At 41.8% G+C, this 23,536-nt stretch overlaps 1 pseudogene; it reads right to left on the reverse strand.

Moving 5' to 3' along the window:
- Positions 1-14,533: 14,533 nt before the first annotated feature.
- Positions 14,534-23,240, reverse strand: LOC112314251 (m7GpppN-mRNA hydrolase-like; annotated as a pseudogene).
- Between the last annotated feature and the right edge of the window lie 296 nt (positions 23,241-23,536).

Genomic DNA, 23,536 nt, shown 5'->3' on the forward strand with positions numbered 1-23,536 from the left:
CTCAACATGCTAACTAGAAAGATTTTCCCCCTCTCATGTTATTTCTTCATTCATGTATTCACAAACTTTAATTATACCTACTTTGTGTCAGGAAACACGCTAAATGCTATGCATGTGACGATAAATATGGCAGACACAGGCTCATCTCATGGAGCTTACATTCTAGTGAGGAAAGAAGACACATCAGAACATAAATGAGTGAAAGAGAATTTGATATAATTTGTTTTTAATTGTGTGCAACTCTTTCTATTCTCCTTCCCCTTCCCTTTCTTTCCTGTCTGTTGCTGGACACTTCAGTCCTAAGGCTATTAGGTAGGTCAGAGGGAGGTGGGCATCCATTTCCAGAGAGGTGCAGGGACTTGGTAGTTCATGATTGGGTGCCAGGCATGAACAGGGTGGAAAAGGTATCCATACAGAGGGCAGACCTGGCTCAGATGTGGCCTGAGTAGGTGAGGAGGCCATCCATGCAGAGCATGGGGCAGCAGTCACAGTGGGGGGTTGGTTGCACAAAGGGGAATTGGAAAAATAGGTAAGCATACTAAGGGTAAGAGCCAGGTGTCTTGCTGTCAGAGACAAAAGTTGCAGATACAAAAAGGGAGAAAACTGGAGTGGAATTCATGGTATTAGATTAAAATTAGAAATATTGGTGTGATCTCATAGTTTTCAATACAGAGTATATACGATGTCTGTCCGGAAAAAGTCTAGCCATTGTTAATGTAACGAGAATAGTTTGCACAACATCAGTGTAAACTGGCAGCCCAGGAGAGTGGACTGGAATGTGCATGTGTAAATAATGATGACCTCACTGTACTAGTCAGGGGAGGCAGTAGACGCTGTTGGGTGAGGATATGTACTGTGTGGCCATCTCATTGTGGCCAACTTTGCAGCTGACTGGTGGGTAAATCCCTCCTATTGATCTTCCAACAGCAATCAAGGTTCAACTACAAGAGGAGGGTATACTCAGCCCACATGAAGGGCACACCTTGAGTATCTAGCTTGAGGGGTAGGAAAGGCTGTGCCACTGGACCCTACAGGACACCTAGTACGTTAGGCCACACTACCAAGACACGGAATCAAAGCAGCTCTACCTAATACATAGAAACAAACACAGGGAGGCTGCCAAAATGAGGAAACAAAGAAACATGGCCCAAATATGAAAACTCCAGAAAAATAACTAAACAAAATGGAGATAAGCAATCTATCAGAGTTCAAAACACTGGTTATAAGGATACTCAAGGAAGTTAGTGATGCCCTCCACAGCATAAGATCCAGTCAGAAATGAAGGATACAGTAATAAGTAAAGAACAATTTACAGGGAAACAACAGTAAAGTGGATGAAGCCGAGAATCAAATCAATGATTTGGAACATAAGGAAACAAAAACAACCAATCAGAACAACAAGAAAAGAGAATCCAAAAATTGAGGATAGTATAAGCAGCCTCTGAGACAACTTCAAGAGGTCCAGCATTTGCATTATAGGGGTGCCAGCAGGAGAAGAGAAAGAGCAAGTCACTGGAAACATATTTGAAAAAATAATGAAAGAAAACTTCCCTAATTTGGTGAAGGAAATAGACATGCAAGTCCAGGAAGCACAGAGAGTCCCAAACAAGATGGATGCAAAGAGGCCCACTCCAGGACACATCATAATTAAAATGCCAAAGGTTAAAGATAAAGAGAGAATCTTAAAAGCAGCAAGAGAAAAGCAGTTAGTTACCTACAAGGGAGTTCTCATAAGACTGTCAGCTGATTTCTCTAAAAAATACTTTGCAGGCTAGAAGGAATTGGCAAGAAATGTTCAAAGTCAGGAAAAGTAGGGACCTACAGCCAAGATTGCTCTACCCAGCAAAGCTATCATTTAGAATCGAAGGGCAGATAAAGAGCTTCCCAGACAAGAAAACACTAAGGGAGTTCATGATCACCAAACCATTATTATATGAAATGTTAAAGGAACTTATTTAAGAAAAAGAAATAGATCAAAAGTATGAGCAATAAAATGCCAATAAATACATATTTAACAATTGAATTTAAAAATAAACTAAGCAAATAAGAACAGAGACAGAATCATAGATACAGAGAGGATTTTGATGGTCGCCAGATGGGAGGCAGGTGTCGGGGAATGGGTGAGGTAGTGAGGAGATTAAGAAGTACACATAGGTAGTTACAGAATAGCCATGGGGATGTAAAGTACAGTATAGGAAATGGAGCAGTCAAAGAACTTATACCCATGACCCATGGACATGAGCAATGGTGTGGGGATCACCTGAGGGAGTGGGGATTGCTGGGTGGAGGGGAGCAATGGAAAAATCAGGACAACTGTGATGGCATAATGAATAAAATATAATTGAAAAAATTTTTAAATCAAAAATGTATTAAAAAATGTAAACTACCCTTCTAAGGATCATTTGAGATCTTGCTTCCCAGCAATTGTCATCAGCGTGGCTCAAAAAAAATCTTAACAAAAATTAAAAAAAGAAAAGGAAAGAAACCAGAATTAGAAAAAGTAGCTGATTCCCTGGCTGGAACAGGAAAAATACCAGATTAGCTCAGCAACATCTGGCACAAATAATGCCCCATTTTATTACAAAATCTTTTATTACAAAATCATTAGTAATTCTGTAACATAACATCACACTCAAGCACACCATAAAACATTTTAGGGGAAATGTTCAACTTAAAACTATAAATTATTACATCCATACTATTAACCTACCAATCACATTCAAGCAGGCATTACTTCTGCCTGACCCTGTATTACAGGCCAGCTTGTAGTGGCCCACACTGGCCCAATGTGGGACAATTTGAGCATCGAAATAAATAATTATAGTGATGGGTTATAACCTACTGGGTAAACAGGAAACCATGAGTCCACACTGATATAAAAGAATAAATTGGTGGGGGAGGGAGGTGGGACTGGCTGGGGTGGGGTGGAGGAAAGGGGAGAAAATGCAGACAATTGTAACTGAATAAAAATAAATAAAATATTTTTAAAAATAAAATAAATAAAAAATAAAAAAAGAATAAATTGACATTTTGATGAGGTATGGAATTTACATGGTTTCAAAGCACAGTCATACCTCGGTCCTTGTCAACTTCAAAACTCATCAAACCCTGTACTCATCATATTTTGAGGAGAAAAAGTTATTTCAGCAGTCAACACTTGCTCGGGACTCATGGCACTTGCTAGAATTTGTATGAGTCATAATACGCCCCATGAGAGAAAATGCTTCATCTTTTGGTATTCATTGGTTTCAGCACTCGTCAGGAATTCCAGGGTAAATTCATGACCAGTGTCATGGTACCACTGCATCTCCCCCACAAAATGCTCACTCATTACACTGCATGCAAACACCATCTTAAATCAAATGATCAATATGAACAATGTCAATAATGGGACAAATTGAAATTTCATACCACCTACTCAGATACAAAGAAATGAACACAACATCACATTTGTAATATTTCTGCCAAAGATGCATAATCTGAATCTAATTATGAGGAAGCATCATGCAAAAACATTGTATAAAATAACTGCCTACTTTGAGTCTCAAGGTAACGAAAGTCAGAAAAGACTGAGGAACTACTCTAGAGTGAAAGAGACTACAGAGAGCTAAATAGTAAAGGCACTGTTTCATTCTGAAGAGCCCTTTTTTCTATTACAGAAATTACTGGAACATCTGGCAAATCTTGGGTGGGGTCTGAGGACTAGATAGCAGTCATATATTGGTGTTAGCTTCTTGATTTTGATGGTTGAATTGAGGTCATCTCAGAGGACGTCCTTGTTTGTGGGAAATACACATAAGAGTGTTAAGGGATGATGCAACATCAGGTTGGCAACTTACACTCAGATGGTTCTGCAGGGGGAAGGTTCTTTGTACTGTACTTGCAACTTATTACTTAGTTTGAAATTGAGGGAAAACATTTGCAAACAGTGGTACTGTAAGTATTAGTAACATATTACTGGCAGTATGCTGACGTTATGGTTGAAAGCATTTGATCCACACAAAAATGAATCGTTGTTAAAGCTTTCAATCAGTGTTCTGCTGCCCCTTGCACCCCAGCTCAGGCTCAATGCCCACACCCCACATCGTTCATGTCCTTGAAGGTACAGGGAGCCATGATGAATACTTTCTGATTAGGACCACCACCCTCCAAAAGTCAGTTCAGCCATCCCTCTGTGTTCACAGGGGAACAAGATTTCAACTTGTTCCCCTGTGAACACAAATATGTGATCTAGACTACATAAGCTCTAAGTGTCTTTCAGCACTTTCTAAGTGACACTTTCTAAGTGTGAAGTGTCTAAGTGTCTCTAAAACTGGTTGATTTCAATATGATTTTTTTCTAGCTTATTGTTGAGCGTGTCATGCCACTTGACACCCAAACCTGTGGTAAGACACACCGCATGGTGGATGCACCCTGTAGAAAAGTGCCAAATGACGGCCTAGGAAACTGCACATCCAGAGATGGAAAAGCAACACAGCCAGCTTCTTTTTTCTCTCAAACAGTAGTTAATGGTTAATAATTGCCAATAAATCTTGAGCTATTTTTAAATCCTGAGTTTGAAGAGCAGAAAGAAATGGTGTCTGAATGAGTCCAAACAAGGGCATCAGGGGAAACCAGTGCTTCAGAATAGAAGACAACCAGGTTAGGTCTTAAAAACACATAGGTTTTGAAAGTATGAAGCTGTTCAATATATGGTATCACAAAATAACTACTCGTGTTTTCTACGGTGGGTTACATCTTTTAATTAGTAAAATTTAGATCCCTTCAGGGACAGCAAAATTTAGATCCTTTCAAACAGCTCAAAATTTGTGCTGCTCTGTTCTTATTTTTTCACATATGAAACACATACATGTTTGGCTCAAGGCAAGATCAAGCAGAATTTACAATTGCTTGGCTGTGTTGGTCTAATTAGGGGGAAAGGCCAGAGATCCATCAATGCAATGCAACTTTTGCCAGAAAGTTGGAAACTGCTTCGTTTTCACCAACAGGTGGCAGTGTTAGGATACCATAGAAATTCCTACTACTGTTCCTTAGCATCTGGCAAGTAACTTCCTGCCCGGAAGGGAGTAGGGAGTAAAAAATGTTATAAGGACAAATAAGATAGTATAAAGAAGTCGTTAAAATCCTGGATTCCGCGCCTTGACTGGTGTGACTCGGTTGGATGTCGTTCCACAAAGCAAAAGGTTGCTGGTTCCATTCCTGGTTAGGGCGCATTCCAGAGGCACCTGGTAGATGTTTGTCTCCCTCTCTTTCTCCTTCCCTTCCTCATCTCTAAAATAAATAAATAGTCTTTTTTAAAATTTGGGTTCTGGAGTTAGAGTGTCTAGATTCTGAATCCTGTTTCTGCCGCTTACTAGCTGTGCAATCACAAACTACTGAATTACTTAAGCCTCAATTTCTTCATCTTCAAAATGAGGGTAACATTATCTACCTAAGAGTGCTGTTGTGAGAATAAAATCACAAAATATTTGCAAGGCACTGCCACATATTATGGGTTGAAGTCCATGTCATATGTTGAAGTCCTGACCCCCAGTACCTCAAACTGCCATCTTATTTGGAGATAGGGTCATTGCAGGTGTGATTTGTTAACATGAAGCCATTCCAGTGGGCCCTAGTCTATCTAATATGACTGGTGTCCTTATAAAAAGAGATTAGGACACAGAGACATGCACACAGGGACAACATCTTGTGAAGGAGATGGCAGAGATTGGGAGGATGCTTCCACAAGCTAAGGAATACCTAAGATCACTGCCACCCACCGGAAACTAGCTGAGAAGCCAGAAAGAGTCTCCCCCACAGCCTTTCAGAAGGAACCAACCCTGGTAGCACCTTGATCTCAGACTTCCAGCCTCCAAATCTGTGAGGCAATACACTTGTGTTGTTGGAACCACCCCGTCTGTGATACTTTGCTAAAGCAGCCCTGGTAAATATACAACACGTGATAAGTACTAGTTAATTTTAGTTATTAACTCTGTATACTTTTTTTAAAAGATTTTATTTTTAGAGACAAGGGAAGGGAGGAAGACAGAGAGGAAGAGAAACATCAAGGCCAGAGAGAACCATCGGTCAGTTGCCTGCCACATACACCCTAACCAGGTAACAAACCCAGAACCCAGGCACAAAGAACTGAACCGGCTACACTTCGCCTTGCAGGACGATGCCCAACAGAGACACAGCAGTCAGGGCTAGCTCTGTGCACTTTCAGTCTAATTGTACTGAGGCAACAACACTGTTTCTACTACAAATTAAAGTGCATTTTCCAGCTATTATAGATTCATGTCCTCCCCTCCCCAAAATCATGATGCTGTGTGGAGCAACAGAAGGCAAAATTCCCAACAGAGAGAGGGGGATTTTGATGAAATGCAACAGAATGCCTGCTAAAAACGAGAATTATAAGGTCTTCCCTGAAGAAGGGCACACAGAGGCCACATGCCTCCCTAGAGGGAGTAGGATTTGGAGCCTCAAGATGTAGTTTTGAGTCACTTGCCCACTTGCTTGTATAGGTGTTAGTTCTTATTACCAGAGGGGTCTCCTGCTGGTTGGAAGGTAGTCTTTAAAAATCCTGTAACATCCCTCTTTCTTTCAGTGCATAAATTGCAGCCATTTCCTTTGACCCTGAAGAACTGGAAAAGGAAAGGAGGGAAAGAAGCTTGATGGTAATGTTTCTTTTTCTTTGATAGGATCTAGAATCTCTAACAGATAATTTTATTAAAGATGAAGATCAGCTGAGGAATTGCCCCAGGCCCCCACCCTATGCCACATACCTCTTCACCATTTCATCCTGCACCCTATTCCACAAGGCAATGAATAAAAGTCTTAAATATACTGAGCTGGAACAGAAAGCACTGCAAGTTATCATACTTCATAGATAACTCACCCCAAATATCTCTTTCTGAGATGCAGAGAAGAAACTCAGCCCCGTGGGTTGGCTGGAGGGCTGTCAGCAGTTTAGAGAGGGGTGGGGAGTGGAGCTGCCTCTTTTGTGCGCATGATAAAGAAAACATAGGAGGGAATGTTGCCTTGGAGGGTGGCCCCAAATGGCCCACACCCATGTCATTGCCACATCTTTCCTCCAGGGCTTCAGATGGAACTTTCCTTCAGATGGAACTGGAATTTTAACTAAAAAGAATTAAAGATTTGGGGACTGTTTGGTTGCTGATGTGAACAAACCAAACAAAAAAGACATCTAGAGACAATTGGGAAAATTTGAACATGGACTGAGCATTAGATAAAATTAACGATTTATCTTTGTCTTCACCAAAACTGACAATGACACAGTGGTTTTATCAAAGGTAAATGGTCCTATTGTAAAAGATAAAGAGGAATACAGTAAAATGACCTGGTTTCTGGGATCTGTTTAAAAATATACTGGAAAGAAAAAACAGAGGGGTTGAGTTAAAACAACATCGGCAAGCTGTCGATTATCAACCAGTGAATGAGAAACACATAGAAGTTCACTGTATTTATTTTATGTATATTTGAAAGTTTCCATTTAATTTTTTTTTTAATGAAAAGAATGGAAGGGTTGGAAAAAATACACAGGTTTCCAACCCTAATAAAAAAGGAAGTTCTTCCTCCAGGACACCTTGAAACGTTCCAACATCCGAATTATAGGGGTGCCAGAAGGAGAAAAGGAAGAACAAAAAATTGAAAACTTATTTGAACAAATAATGAAGGAGAACTTCCCCAGTCTGGCAAAGGAAATAGACTTCCAGGAAGTCCAGGAAGCTCAGAGAGTCCCAAAGAAGCTGGACCCAAGGAGGAACACACCAAGGCACATCATAATTACATTACCCAAGATTAAACGCAAGGACCTACATCCAAGATTACTGTATCCAGCAAAGCTATCATTTAGAATGGAAGGGAAGATAAAGTGCTTCTCAGATAAGGTCAAGTTAAAGAAGCTCATCATCACCAAGCCCGTATTATATGAAATGTTAAAGGGAGTTACCTAAGAAAAAGAAGATCAAAAATAGGAACAGTAAAAATGACAGCAAACTCACAGTTATTAATGACCACACATAAAACAAAAACGAGAGCAAACTAGGCAAACAATTAGAACATGAGGGTTGTCAATAAGGGAGTGCGAGGGGGAGAGAGGGGTAAAGGTACAGAGAATAAGTAGCATAGATGATAGGTGGAAAATAAACAGGGGGAGGGTAAAAATAGTGTAGGAAATGTAGAAGCCAAAGAACTTATAAGTATGACCCATGGACATGAACTATGGGGGGGGGGGGGAATGTGGGAGGGAGGGGGGTGGGCAGGATAGAGTGAAGTGGGGGCGGAAATGGGACAACTGTAATAGCATAATCAATAAATATATATATAAAAAAGGAAGTTCTTCTTTTGGGGGGTAAGGGAGAGAAGCTTAAAACCCCCACTGTTTCTGCTACAGGAAATAATAATAATAAAGTGGCATGGAGAGAACGCTAAAACTACTTTAACCGACATTTCACTAACACTCTCAACCAGGGACTGGGATGTGATAAACGATATTAACTCACCCAGCACCCACTATGTGACAAGTACTTTCACGAACATCTCATTAAGTCCTCATAATATTCGGTTGGCCAAAAAGTCCGTTTAGGTTTTTTTCCATAAAATAAAAGACACATTTTTTTTCATTTTTCACCAATAGTTTTATTGGTTTGGATATTTTGAGTATGTCAGCTATCTCCTGCTATGGGCTTCTAGTGGGTAGAGGCCATGGGTGAAGCTAAACATCTTTCAATGCATGAAACAGCCCCACAGCAAAGAATTATTTAGCCAACAGGTCAATAGTACCAAGAAACTTCGCAAACCACTTTTCACATATTCAATCAGTCACATCAGCTTCTCCATACACTGCACAAACCTTTGTTTGCGCTTCAGTTACATTTTAACCTTTCTTGAAATAATAAAACATAATACACTGAAAATGTTGCATATTTTCTTCCATCTTCAATATTAAAATGGCTGCACAAAATTCACAAATTTTGATAACTTTTTAAAAAATACACATTGATATGACAGCTGTCAGAATACAATCTAACAAAATTGTTTCTAATGAAGTTAAAGGCAACTAAGCACTACTAGAGCCATCATACAGAAAACAACTAAACAAATTCTTTTTGGCCAACCCAATAATACTGTTTAGCAACCTAAATATTATTTTTAATAATCCCTGTACTGATGATCCATCAATGGCCACATCTCTCCACCACTCCTGCCCAAATCCATTTTCCATCTATTCTGCTCTGCTTTGTGCCCCAGCAAGCTGACCATTGCAGGCTGGCTTCTCACACAGTTTGCATAATGGGAAGCTCCAGAGGGTGGTCTGCGAACAGGAGGGAGCAAAGGTGATGGTATTTCTTCCCCACTTCCTGCTTTGGTGTCTTATGTGCAGTAGCAGTTGTGCCCTCTTCAGCAAAGCTCCAGCTCTCACTGAGGGCCAGTAACTCTATTCCTTCCCCTCCTCCCTCAGCCCTAGGGTGGAACAACTTCCACCCTGTGGCTAACCTCTGTGGCTTCCCATTCCTTGCATGCTTCCTTAACCCTATCTGTGCCTCTGCAAATAGTACTTTGAACCATCTGGAGTAAATTGTTTCCTGTCAAAACCCTTAATGACAAAATCCCGAAGGCTACGGGCAGACATTCAGGGCTTAAGGGGGCATCACATGATCAGAGTTGTACTTCAGAAAGTTCATCATGGCCGCAGTGTGCACAAGAAATTGGAAGAGCACAAAACCAGGGAAGAATATGACCACTTACGTCTTAGGAGTTTATGTCAGCAATAAAGGCAAGAGATTACGGAGACATATTGTAAAACATTGTTTCTTAAAAAGTCTTTCCTCCTCCTCTCTACTCAGGGGGGACCCTGACTCCCACAAGACTCCATGATTCCAGGAGCACAATTAGAAACTTTGTACTAGGCGTGGACTACCTGTACCACAAAACTAAGCATGCAAACATATCTTACTTTATTTTCCTATAAATTCCATTAATTTCACTTTCAATTGTTCCTTTCTGCTGAAGACAGAAAAATATATTCCACTGAAACACTGGGATTTCTCAGGCAGTTCAGGTTTAAAAAGTACCCTCACAGTTACCGTCCTCTCCTCTGCCCTCTCTCCTGACCTTCAGGGCTACAAGGGGAGTTGGCTGTAGACCGGGTGTCCAGCCTTCCCATGCTGGATGGGCTTGCCTTGCACACTTGCCAGTTCTGGGCCCATGCTTCCAGTGGCACAGGTATCCTTGCCTGGACTCCTCAGATGAGGGAGGTTAGAATATAGGAACATTTGAAGAGTAAATTCAAAGACCTATTTGTCTCTCAAAGACATGAAGCCAACACAGCTACTGTTCCCATCTAGTTTCTTAAAGTGCAGCACACAGAAGTACATTATTGCATATTCGGCACACTCCTTTATTGCTTGATCTTTCAAAGCATGCTAAAATCTCCCCGAGGAGAAATCCAGTTCTAAGGCTAAGATGGACTTTCTCAAGGAAACCTGAACACTGAGAAACTAATGCACGGGTCCAAGGGAGTAAGTATAGCAGATGTACATAAAGCATGAACGTCCGACTTATGTCGGACGTCAGAACCCATTTTCTGCAGATTAAGTCACATCACACACATAAACTTTAACTCGCATCTTTCAACACTTTTTGTCTCAAACATAAACTTTGACTCATGTCTTTTAACATTTTTTTATCTCAAACTGTTGAGATAGCTAGAATCTGAAGTTATCAAAATCCCTTATTTTGTTCTTCGGTGCACTAAGTAAAGCAGCACAACAGCAATGACATTGAACTATTGTTACCCAGAGTAATTGAAGACAGATCCTTTGTTGGTTCTGGAAAAGGCTCAACACCATTAGAAGACATGCTTCTGAAAACTAACTCTAATCTCTCTTGTTTTAGTATTGAGAACTGGAAAATCCAGCTCTAGGAACCAGAAAGACTGACCATAGTACAGTACTTGCTTTTTTAAAAAAGAAAAAACATACAAAATTACTAAAAATTAAATGGTTTCTAGATGACAGTACACAAGTGAAAACTATTTACCTGTCAGGCAAACAAAAGTCTGGAATGCCGGGACCAACTGCAAATATGACTCAAAGCCCTGGCTGGTGTGGCTCAGTTGGTTGGAGCATTGTCCCATGCACCCAAAGGGTGTGGGTTCGATTTCTGGTAAGGGTGTTACAGAACAGATGGGGAGAGAGTGTGAACAATATACAAAGACCCCAAGACCCCCGCTTTTTCTCCAGGGGTTCCTCCCCCCTACTAGGTTCGCTTTGCCCACCGCCAGAGGAAAGACGTCTTTCAATGCCAGAGACTGGTGAAAAGGAAAGGAATTACTATTTATTTGAAATAATACACACTAAAGTTCTTTAGAATACCCACAGACACACACAGTCCTTCCTTCTCCCCATTGCTGGGTCTGGGGTACCGTATCTCAGGAAAGAAGTAGAAGTCTGTGGTTCAGGCTCTCAGCACCATCAGCTGTGTCGCCACCACGATCTCCAGTTAATCCAAAGCCATGCGGCACCTTCTCATGGCCCACCAGCAAGAGTCCTTTCACCCCTTTTCTTCCAGGCAAAGTCTCTCCTGCTTCCTAAGCCACCCCAAGGCAAAAGGGAGCACCCCAAAGCTGCATGGTCCTAACTCTCTGACAAAGCCGGGTGGTCGGGAAGACACCTGATCCCAAGAAGAGACGCCAAACGGCTGCCGCACCTGGGTGTAAATCCCAGCGCCAGTCTTCCTCTGCAGCCCCATTTCCAGCTCCTCCCACACTTGGCCACAGCTGCCAGCATTCCGGGCAGGAGTGGCCCTGTGGTGTGGAGCCAATTATCTCCAAGCTCTTCTGGACCCCATTACAAATCCCTATTTGGGGCCCCCCTCTTGGTTGCACCCTATTACAAGAGCACATAGGTTGTGGGTTTGATTCCCCATCAGGGCACCTATAGGAGGCAATTGGTGGATGTTTCTCTCACATCAATGTTTCTCTCTGTCTGTCTCTCTTTCTCCCCCTTCTTCTTTCTCATTGGTTATTTCGGAATAGTCGTCGTGATGATGTAAAGTACAGCATAGAGAATGTAGTCAGTAATAGTCTAATAACTATGCATAGTGTCAGATGGGTGGGAGATTTATCGAGATAATCACTTATTAAGTTATGTAATGTCTAATCACTGGGTATACACCTGAAACTAATGTAATAATGTGTGTCTATTATAATTGAAAATAAAAATGATTTAAATGTTTTAAATAAAATCAGTAAATATATGTTTTTAAAATTTTTTAAATATGACTCAAGGAAGCCCAAGCAAAGCAGCTGTATTTCTGGAAAGAACTATTAAGAGCCTCTGAACACAGTTGTGTAATGCATTTTTAAAAAAATCTTAGCTTTTGGAAGATCATGGATGGACCTAGAGGGTCTTAAGCTAAGTGAAGTAAGTCAGACAGAGAAAGACAAATGCCATATGATTTCACTTATATGTGGAATCTAATGAACAAAATAAACGAACAAACAAAATAAAAATAGACTCATAGGTACAAAGAACAGACTGACAGCTGTCAGAGGGGAGGGGGCTTGGGGACTGGGTGAAAAAGGACTAAGCAGCACAAATCAGTAGTTACAGAATGGCTGCGGAGATGCAGATGAGAGCACGGGGAATATAGTTAGTATGTGTGGGGCCAGGTGGGTGCTTCAGGCAGCAGGGGGACCACTCTGTAAAGTACGTGATTATCTAACCACTTTGCTGTGCCTCTGAAACTACTACAGAATAATACTGAATGTAAATTGGAATTGAAAAAATATATATATTTATATAAAGACACAGAAGGGTTCACAAACTTGTCGCATTTAAAGATGCAGGATTGTAAAGATCCTAATTCTAAATGCAATGCTGTATTCGTGAATTCTGCTTAGCACCAAGAGGGTGACACTTTTATTGATAAATATAATTTGTCCTTTAAAATCAAACCCTTTAAAAGCTAAAGCAAAGTAATACCAAGTGAATCCCTTACAATAGCATTTCTTTTGACAGTCTCATGGGGTTACACAGAACTCCTATTAAATAGGCTATCTATATAAAATAAAGACTTCCATAATAACATTTACAAGCAGAGGGATATTTTGTGGATACCACATGTCAAAAATGATTTTTAAAACCCACACGACATGTGCATCTGCATACATGTGCTCACGCTTCCCACCCCCAACAAAGAAACACACTGGACCTTGTTGAGGTCAGAAGCCGCCCCAACACTGATGCCCCCTTAAAGCCCTGGTAATTGTTCTCCATTATAGGTGAAGTCCTTCTTAAAATATCCTCTGTTATACTCTGGTTTCTCTTCAGATCATATAAATCTTTCACCTTTTACTTAAAATACCCTCTGCCATCCTTTTTTGGGTTTAAGAACCCTGAAAGAGCAAAACACATTCCTAGGTGTGAGTTATGTATATTACTTTCATGTTCTGACCCTCCCCTCGAGAGACACTTTATTACTCGAGGTACTTGGGTAAGCTGCACACCCCTTCCATTCTCGCTCTATCATCCAGGGGCCTTGGCATGCTAATAAAAGCAGGTCAGTCTTTGCTACTGTGAATGGGAACCAACTATGACATCAGTTTCCAGGGATCAACACACTGAGATGCAATGTAAAACCTAATAATGTCAGTATTCCATAGACAACCGTAATATAGAAACAATTTTCACAAGAACAGAACCATTGCACAACACTAAAGGGTTGGTGCAGGATGGTGAAGGCAGTACCAAAGCAGTTGCTGGGTCCTGGCCTCCATGCCCTCTGTACCCCCTCCCCAAGCATTCAGCATGACACAAAATTAGAGCAGCAACTCCCCATCTAACCAACTCAGTCCCTCTCCAGGCTGGTGACTGTGTCCTTTCATGAAGTGCTTAGAGTTCATTTTGAACATGAACATTGTATAGCAGGTGCTGGTTCTCAATAAAACCTTTCAACAAAATTCCAATCAGGGGAGGATTAAAGAACCTAAGTGGTTAGAAACAAAGTAATGTGCAAAATGCCACCAAAGCAGGTGACCTGCTATCTTGATTTCCATGACATTTCAGCTCTTCCATTCATTTAACAGTTGTTTAAGTTTCTTTTAAAGTTTCAATATAAGGAAACTATTATCGCAGTCCCTGAAAATGGTAGATGAAACATTCCCATTGACTTGGCTACTTGTTAACTCAAATACTGTTTTCTCAATCACAATATAAAATTAAAACCAGAGAAGCAATACATGAATTCTGAATACTTGAATAGCAGAATTTCACCCTTGTAAAAAGCAACTTAAATTCATTAGCCAAACACTGAAAAGGCATATCTACAGAAAAGTTTATAACTGCATTTACAGTTCAAACTCATATTTATTTCTACTCTCTCTCCTGTACAGAGAACAATCCCTTCAGAGACATCATTGACTCCTTGCATTTCTTTAAAACACCTGAGCAGGACAAGGCTCAGAGAGACACCCATTCAAATGCAACAGGTTTCTGATCCCGGGACTTCCACAAAGCACCCACCACTGTCAGAGATCCCAGATTTTCATTATAGCATTCTGGTCGAACCTGAAACTCAGAAAGGCTCTGGATGAAAAGGGGAACTTGCAAGTCCATTACATGCCACAGACTGTCCCTCGACATGTTCTAGCAACTGGTTTTCACCAGAGGTGCGTAAGTCATATGCATGTGTTTCAAAATTATCCTGAAGTTTCCATAGATGAAGTTTCTTGTTTGTTTTAATTTTATCAAGGGATTCTGCTTGGCTGGCTGACTGTGGACCCCATTTGTTCTTTTCTTTTGATTAGGTGAGTCTTGATACTGTTTGCTGGCATTTCCCCTCATAATTTGATTCTTGGCTTTTAAAAGATCAGACATTTCAGAATAATTATCACATGGATTTTGCTGCAGTGGTTGCCTGTGCTCTCCCCACTAGTCACCAAAAGAAACGTTAAGAAAAAAACTGCTGACTGGGGGATTGGAAGATGGCGGCAACATAGGTGGGAGCGGAATCCACTTCCCCTCAACGCCAGGGAAATACCTAGCTGATCTGAGGAGCAGAGCGAACAGCCAACAGTATTCCAGCATATACGAAGATCAGAGACCAAAGATAGAGGACATTGAAAGATCTGACGGTAAGAAGAGTGCTCAAGGACAATAAGGTCCCCGGGACCTGGGACCGCGTGGTACAAGGGCAGCAGAAGCACCAGCCCTGGCGCAGGGGCTGCTGCAGGAGTCTTGGGAGAGGGCCAGGCGGAGCTGTGAGCAGCCAGGTGCTTGATTGGACCGGGGGGCTTGAAAAGGAGGAATTTCTCAAAAAGAAAAAGAAAATAGAGACACTCAGGGGCTAGTTAGAGAACTCTCGGTAGTAGCCGAGGCCCCTGGCGCCCCTCCCCCCTCCGCCCCTGGACTGCGAGCGCGGGATAAACAGCACCAGAGTCACAGCGCTCACCTGAGGTCCGGTCGCACGCGCGCAGATTAGCAAACGGGGCCCATACATGAAACCCCGGAGGGGCGCCCACACCTGAAACCTCCGAGATCATTTGGAGCTGAGGCTAGCTGCTCCACCCACAGGCCCAAAACCTCAGAACCGAGTGCCGCGTGATTCAGTCCCAGGGCGGCCCCGCCCGCCCGGGAGACTCAAGCCCAGGGCGGCTGGATCGGGCCCCCAAGCATAGAGCCTCTGGCTCGGCGGGCTGCGCGCTCACCAAGCGCTGGGCCAGCTGGATGCGCGTTTTCCAAGCACAAAGCTGCTGGCGAGTGTCCTAACCCCAAGGCGGCTGAACCCGCCGCCTGCGAGCCAGCGTCCCAAGCCCTGGCGGCTCCATCTGTCGGCCGCCTGCGCGCTCAGGGCACAAATAGCGTCACAAACCCAAAGCAGCTGGATTCCCCTGCTGCGCGAGCACGCGTCCCAAGCCAAAGCGGCTGGATTGGATGATCAACGGACTAATTGCCTGCCAGGGACCACACCTACAAAACAGCGAAGAGTGTGACCCAGGAAGGGAGAAAAGTGAAAACAATCCTTCCAACCACCCCCTCCCGTTGCACAGACAGGACACCAGCAGAAATAACCTAACCAGTTTAAAGCCAACAGAAGATTTTTTTTCTTTTTTTTTTTCCTTTCCCCCTGAATTCCTTCTTCCTCTCTCTTTTTTCATTCCTTCTTCCTCCCATTCTTTACCATTTTTATGTCTTCTTCCTGCCTTCTTTTATCTATTTCCATGTTCTAATTTTTGTTAAAATTCCTTCTTATCTTGCCTCCGATCTTTCTTTATTCCTTCTTCCCTCCTTCCTTCCTTTCCTCCTTTCCTATTTCCTTTTTCCCTCCTTCCCATCTTTGTTTTGGGGGTTTTTTGTGTTTTTTTTTTTCTTTCTCCCCCCCTTTCTCTTTTTCCCACAGGTGAGACAACAAAACCTGGAGTGCTGAAAAGACTAGAGTTAGACCGTGTTAAACACATAAACGTCAGCTCAAGACCAGTGAGCACAGGAGAGTAAGGAGACAGCACCACTGAATCCCATTGGCATTCTACCATAGAAGTTCATATCATAAACCCAGGGAGTCAGAACAAAGCAATTTAAGAAGCAGAGGCCAACAAGAAGAGCCTCACAAACAATGGGAAGACAAAGAAACAATTCCCAAATGAAAGGAAAGGAGGAAGTCTCAGAAAGAATACTAACCGAAAAAGAGGCAAGTCAACTATCAGATACTGAGTTCAAAGCAATGGTCATCAGGAAGCTCACTGAGCTCTCTGAGCTCAAAGAGAACTACCAGAAACTACAGGGAAACTACAATGAACTCACTGCAAACTATATCAACATGAAAAAGGAAATAGAAAATATCAACAAGAGCCAAGAGGAAATGAAGAATACAATTTCTGAATTGAAGAACACAGTAGAAGGAATTAAAAGCAGACTTGATGAAGCAGAGGATCGGATCAGCGAGCTGGAGGATAAAGTAGAACAAAACACCCAGAAGGAGCAAGAAAAGGAAAAGAGGCTCAGAAAGAATGAAGAGGCAATAAGGGAAATGCAGGACAACATGAAACGTAACAATATCCGTATAATAGGAATACCAGAAGGAGAAGAAGAAGAGCAAGGGATAGAAAACCTGTTTGAAAAAGTAATGATGGAAAACTTCCCTAATCTGAGGAGAGAAAAAGTCATCCAAATCCAGGAATCACAGAGAGTCCCAAACAAGAGGAACCCAAAGAGACCCACTTCAAGACACATCATAATTAAAATGGCAAATTTCCAAGACAAAGAGAGGATCTTAAAGGCAGCAAGGGAGAAAAAGGAAGTAACATACAAGGGAGCCCCAATAAGCTTAGCAACTGACTTCTCAATGGAAACGCTCCAAGCCAGAAGAGAATGGCACAAAATATTCCAAGTAATGAGAACCAGAGGCCTGAAACCAAGACTACTTTACCCAGCAAGGCTCTCAATCAAGATAGAAGACCAAATAAAGAGTTTCCCAGACAAAAGAAGTCTAAAAGAATACAGCTCCACCAAACCAGCTCTGCAAGAGATGCTAAAGGGACTGCTGTAAGGAAAGGAAGGAAAAGAGAAAGACAGAGGAACACAGGTAGGAAATAATGGCAATGAATAAGTACTTATCAATAATAACCTTAAATGTAAATGGATTAAATGCTCCAATCAAAAGACATAGAACAGCTGAATGGATAAGAAAACATGACCCACACATATGCTGCCTACAAGAGACCCATCTCAGGACAAAAGACTTACACAGACTGAAAGTGAAGGGCTGGAAACAAATTTTCCAAGCAAACAGACAGGAAAAAAAAAGCAGGGGTAGCAATACTCATATCAGACAAAATAGACTTCCAAAGAAGGGCCATAAAGAGAGACCCAGAAGGTCACTTCATAATACTCAAAGGAAAAATCCACCAAGAAGACATAAACATTATAAATATATATGCACCCAACATAGGAGCACCCAAATACATAAAGAAAATCTTGGAGGATTTCAAGAAAGATATTGACAGCAACACAATTATATTAGGGGATTTTAACACCCCACTATCAAAAATGGACAGGTCTTCCAAACAAAAGATCAACAAAGATATTGTGTCACTTAACAATACCCTAGAGGAAATGGACTTAACTGATATATACAGAGCTTTTCATCCCAAAGAAGCAAAATACACATTCTTTTCAAGTGTCCATGGAACTTTTTCAAAGATAGACCACATGATAGGACACAAAGCAAGCCTCAACAAATTCAAGAAAATTGAAATCATATCAAGCATCTTCTCTGACCACAAGGGTATGAAACTAGAAACCAACGCCAAGGGTAAAAACCCAAAACACTCAAAATCATGGAGACTGAATAGCATGCTATTAAACAATGAATGGGTCAAGAACGAGATTAGGGAAGAAATCAAAAACTTCCTGGAAACAAATGAAAACGAACTCACAACAACCCAAAACCTATGGGACACAGCAAAGGCAGTCCTGAGAGGGAAGTTCATAGCAATACAGGCCTACCTTAAGAAGTTAGAAACAGTTCAAACAAACAACCTAACCCTATGCCTACAAGAACTGGAGGAACAACAACAAAGACAGCCCAGAGCAAGCAGAAGGAAGGAAATAACCAAGATCAGAGCAGAACTAAATGACATAGAGACTAAAAGCACAATTGTAAGGATCAATGAATCCAGAAGCTGGTTCTTTGAAAAGATAAACAAAATCGACAAGCCTTTAAGTAGGCTTATCAAGAAGAAAAGAGAGAGGATCCAAATAAACAGAATTAGAAATGAAAGTGGAGAGATTACAACTGATACCACAGAAATACAAAGGATCGTAAGAAATTACTATGAAGACCTGTATGCTAAGAAATTTGAAAACCTAGATGAAATGGACACATTTCTAGAAAAATATAATCTTCCAAAACTGACTGAAGAAGAAGCAGAAAACCTGAACAGACCAATATCAGCAAAGGAAATTGAAGCAGTCATCAAGAAACTCCCATCACACAAAAGCCCTGGACCAGATGGTTTCACAGGAGATTTCTACAAAGCATTTAAGGAAGAACTAACCCCTATCCTTCACAGACTATTCGAAAAAATCCAAACTGATGGAAGACTCCCAAACTCTTTTTATGAAGCCAACATCATCCTAATCCCAAAACCAGATAAAGACACAATGAAGAAAGAAAACTTCAGGCCAATATCGCTGATGAACATAGATGCTAAAATTCTCAACAAAATATTAGCAAACCACATCCAGCAATATATTAAAAAGATCATCCACCATGACCAAGTGGGATTCATCCCAGGGATGCAAGGATGGTACAATATTCGCAAATCAATAAACATAATACATCACATCAACAACAGCAAAGACAAAAATCACATGATCATATCAATAGATGCGGAAAAAGCGTTCGATAAGATACAGCATCCATTTCTGATAAAAACACTCAGCAAAGTGGGAATAAAGGGAGCAGTCCTCAATATAATTAAGGCCATATATGAGAGACCTACAGCCAACATCACACTCAATGGACAAAAACTTAGAGCTTTCCCACTAAGATCAGGAAAAAGACAAGGATGCCCTCTCTCACCACTCCTATTCAACATAGTATTGGAAGTCCTAGCCACAGCAATCAGACAAGAAAAAGCAATAAAAGGCATCCAAATTGGAAAGGAGGAAATGAAACTGTCACTGTTTGCAGACGACATGATAGTGTACATGGAAAACCCTATAGTCTCCACTCAAAAACTACTCGACCTAATAAATGAATTTGGCAAAATAGCTGGATACAGAGTCAATACCCAGAAATCAAAGGCATTCCTGTACACCAACAACGAAACTGCAGAAACAGAAATCAGGAAAAAAATCCCATTCGATATAGCAACAAGAAAAATAAAGTACCTAGGAATAAACCTAACCAAGGAGGTAAAAGACCTGTACTCAGAAAACTACACAACACTGAAGAAAGAAATTAAGGAAGACACAAACAAATGGAAGCATGTACCATGTTCATGGATTGGAAGAATTAACATCATCAAAATGGCCATACTACCCAAAGCAATTTATAGATTCAATGCAATCTCTATTAGAGTACCCATGACATATTTCACAGATATAGAACAAACATTGCAGAAATTCATATGGAACCATAAACGACCTCGAATAGCAGCAGCAATTTTGAGAAAGAAGAACAAAGCAGGAGGGATCACAATACCTGATATCAAACTGTATTACAAGGCCACTGTAATCAAAACAGCCTGGTACTGGCATAAAAACAGGCACATAGACCAATGGAACAGAATAGAGAGCCCAGAAATATACTCAAATTTATATGATCAATTAATATTTGACAAAGGAGGCAGGAGCATAAAATGGAGCAAAAACAGTCTCTTCAACAGATGGTGTTGGGAGATTTGGACAGCCACGTGCAAAAAAATGAAACTCGATCACCAACTTACGCCATACAGGAAAATAAACTCAAGATGGATAAAAGACTTAAATATAAGCCGTAACACCATAAAAGTCCTTGAGGAAAACATTGGCAGGAAAATCTCAGACATTCCACGCAGCAACATCCTCACAGACACGTCCCCTAAAGCAAGGGACATAAAGGAAAGAATAAACAAATGGGGCCTCATCAAAATAAAAAGCTTCTGCAGGGCTAAAGAAAACAGCACCAAATTACAAAGAGAACCAACAGTATGGGAAAACATATTTGCCAATGATACCTCAGACAAGGGCCTGATCTCCAAAATATATAAAGAACTCACACGACTCCACTCCAGGAAGACAAACAACCCAATTAAAAAATGGGCAAAGGACTTGAACAGACACTTCTCCAAGGAAGACATACAGAGGGCCCAGAGACATATGAAAAGATGCTCAGCATCACTAGCCATCAGAGAGATGCAAATTAAAACCACAATGAGGTATCATCTCACACCAGTCAGAATGGCCAACATAAACAAATCCACAAACAAATGTTGGAGAGGATGTGGAGAAAAGGGAACCCTTGTGCACTGTTGGTGGTAATGCAGACTGGTGAGGCCACTGTGGAAAACAATATGGAATTTCCTCAGAAAACTGAAAATGGAACTGCCCTTTGACCCAGTAATCCCGCTGCTGGGATTATACCCTAAGAACACTGAAACACCAATCGAAAAGAATCTGTGCACCCCAATGTTCATAGCAGCACAATTTACAATAGCCAAGTACTGGAAGCAACCTAAGTGCCCATCAGCAAACGAGTGGATCCAAAAACTATGGTATATTTACACAATGGAATTCTACGCAGCAGAGAGAAAGAAGGAGCTTATACCCTTTGCAACAGCATGGATGAAACTGGAGAGCATTATGCTAAGTGAAATAAGCCAGGAAGTGAGGGACAAATACCATATGATATCACGTTTAACTGGAACATAAGCAATAGAAGGAAAAAGCAAACAAAATATAACCAGAGACATTGAAGTTAAGAACAATCTAACAATAGCCAGGGCGGGGGTGGGGAGTGGCGGCGGGGGACAGTGGGTAGAGGGGATTACAGGAACTACTATAAAGGACACATGGACAAAACCAAGGGGGAGGGTGGAGAGGGGGGAGGGAGGTGGGTTCACATGGGGTGGGGTGGAGGCATGGGGAGAAAAGGCATACAACTGTAATTGAATAACAATAAAATAAAATAAAAATATTCAAAAAAACCCCAAAAAACCCTGCTGACTGTGCTGGAAAGTGGTTTGACGCCATTTTTCCACAATGAGTTTAGCTTGCATGACACTGAAATCCCTAACGTGGCCAATGTGGCGGCCTGGCAAGGCCGGGCGGGAGGGAACGGGAGGGGCCACAGGGGAAGTGCCATGTTGCCCAGGAAACCAGGCGAGGGCCTGAGGACAGATTCCCCCACCCCCAGGCAGAACCCAGCACGAGGAAGTTGCGCTGAGCATGCGCAAGGCTAAGGAGGGTGATTGGCTACGGGAAAAGCCCTCCTACACCCTTCCAACCAGGATTGGAAAGACAGGATTGGTTGAGGGGGCGGGGCTACACGCTCCCTAAGTGCACAGTTGCTGGAGCACCTTCCCTGGCCCACGGTGGTAGCTGCTCTAAAGTGAGAGAAGGGAGGAACAGGCTTTCTCTAGAGGCCATCAGGCAGACACGTGGGCTGTGAGTCTGCAGAACCAGCTGGCCCTGGAAGCCACGTGTCCAGCGGTGGAACCAAAAAGGAGGGAGCTTGGGCCTGACGGTGGCGGCCATGAGAGAAGCTGAGTTGCTTGGAGGATGACTCAGGGTCACCTGCAGTTCCCAAAGGAAGTTTTGAATGGGAGAAGGAACTCTGGCAGCAACCTGGGACTGGTCCGGCCGGGAGTGGCAGGGTTTTCCTCTGGGTTTTCTGGAGGGGCTGGGTTTTGAGACAGGAGTCTGCCTTCCTCCCAGGTTGTGCAGCTTTTGAATTAAAAGACCTCTCCTTTTTCACCAAACCTCTGCCTCTGGAATTTGCCTGTGGGTGGTGGCAGACAGCTGAGCCCCACTTTCATTCAGTAACACTACTAGCTGAAGAAAATCCATTGTCACAGTCTGAGGAATCTCCAAATCTCTGAGAAAGCCAGTCCTCTAATGGGCTGATAAAAGGAATAGTCATAAAAAGTTGTTAGGAGCCAAACAAGTTTGAATTGTGGAGTCATTTCATTTCTATGACATGGCCATTTCTATGTGGAAAACCACATAGAGTTCTGAATCTCTCTTCTGGTTTTCAGATTAAATTTTGTGTCCTTTGGATTTCCTGGAATGGTGTACAAATGAGCAAGCTGGTCACTTATTTGAAGTTCAATGTAATCATTGTTACAAATATAATATTTGCTATCAAAGACTAGTTTCTTAAAAGACTATTATAGCAGTAAAATCATGAGGATGCTGCTTCTTCATTTACTTTTCCTTGTTTAAATGCCCAGCCTGATTTTGCTAGGTACCCTTGAGCCAGTAGTACATTTTCAAGTGTCTTATCAAGAATAATTGCACCATATATTGATACTCCCATTTTAAATTCCTTCCAATCACCCAAAACTTTTTCCACATCTTCACCTTGAGGCAGCAAAAATGGAAAATGACAGAAGACAAATTTGGTAAAGTCTCCTATACCACACCGAAGGAATCCAAGTATGTTCGGCATGTAAAATCCAAGCAAACCTGATGGGCTAGTTCAATCTGAAAACACAATAAAGTAGTATGGCATAAATTAATATAATACTGCATGCTAACTGTACTTTAATGAAAACTTTTTAAAAGGATAGATAAGTTGATAAATAAGTGAATAAGTGGGTGAGTGAATAGATGGGTGGTGGACAGGATGATGGATGAGTGAGTCCTGGGATGGAAGGTTAGCCCAGAGCCCCCTGACCAACACACTGATTTCCTTCTTCCTGTCTCCAGCCACCACCACTGTTGTAGGTCTGCTGGTTGTCCCTTTCAGCCTGGCCTCCCCATTCACAAAGGAAGCCTGCGGAGCCTCCTCTGTGTACTGTAGTAAACAGAGCCAGCTGGGCTAGGGC

This window comes from Desmodus rotundus, chromosome 5, assembly GCF_022682495.2.
Source record: "Desmodus rotundus isolate HL8 chromosome 5, HLdesRot8A.1, whole genome shotgun sequence".
NCBI lineage: Eukaryota > Metazoa > Chordata > Mammalia > Chiroptera > Phyllostomidae > Desmodus > Desmodus rotundus.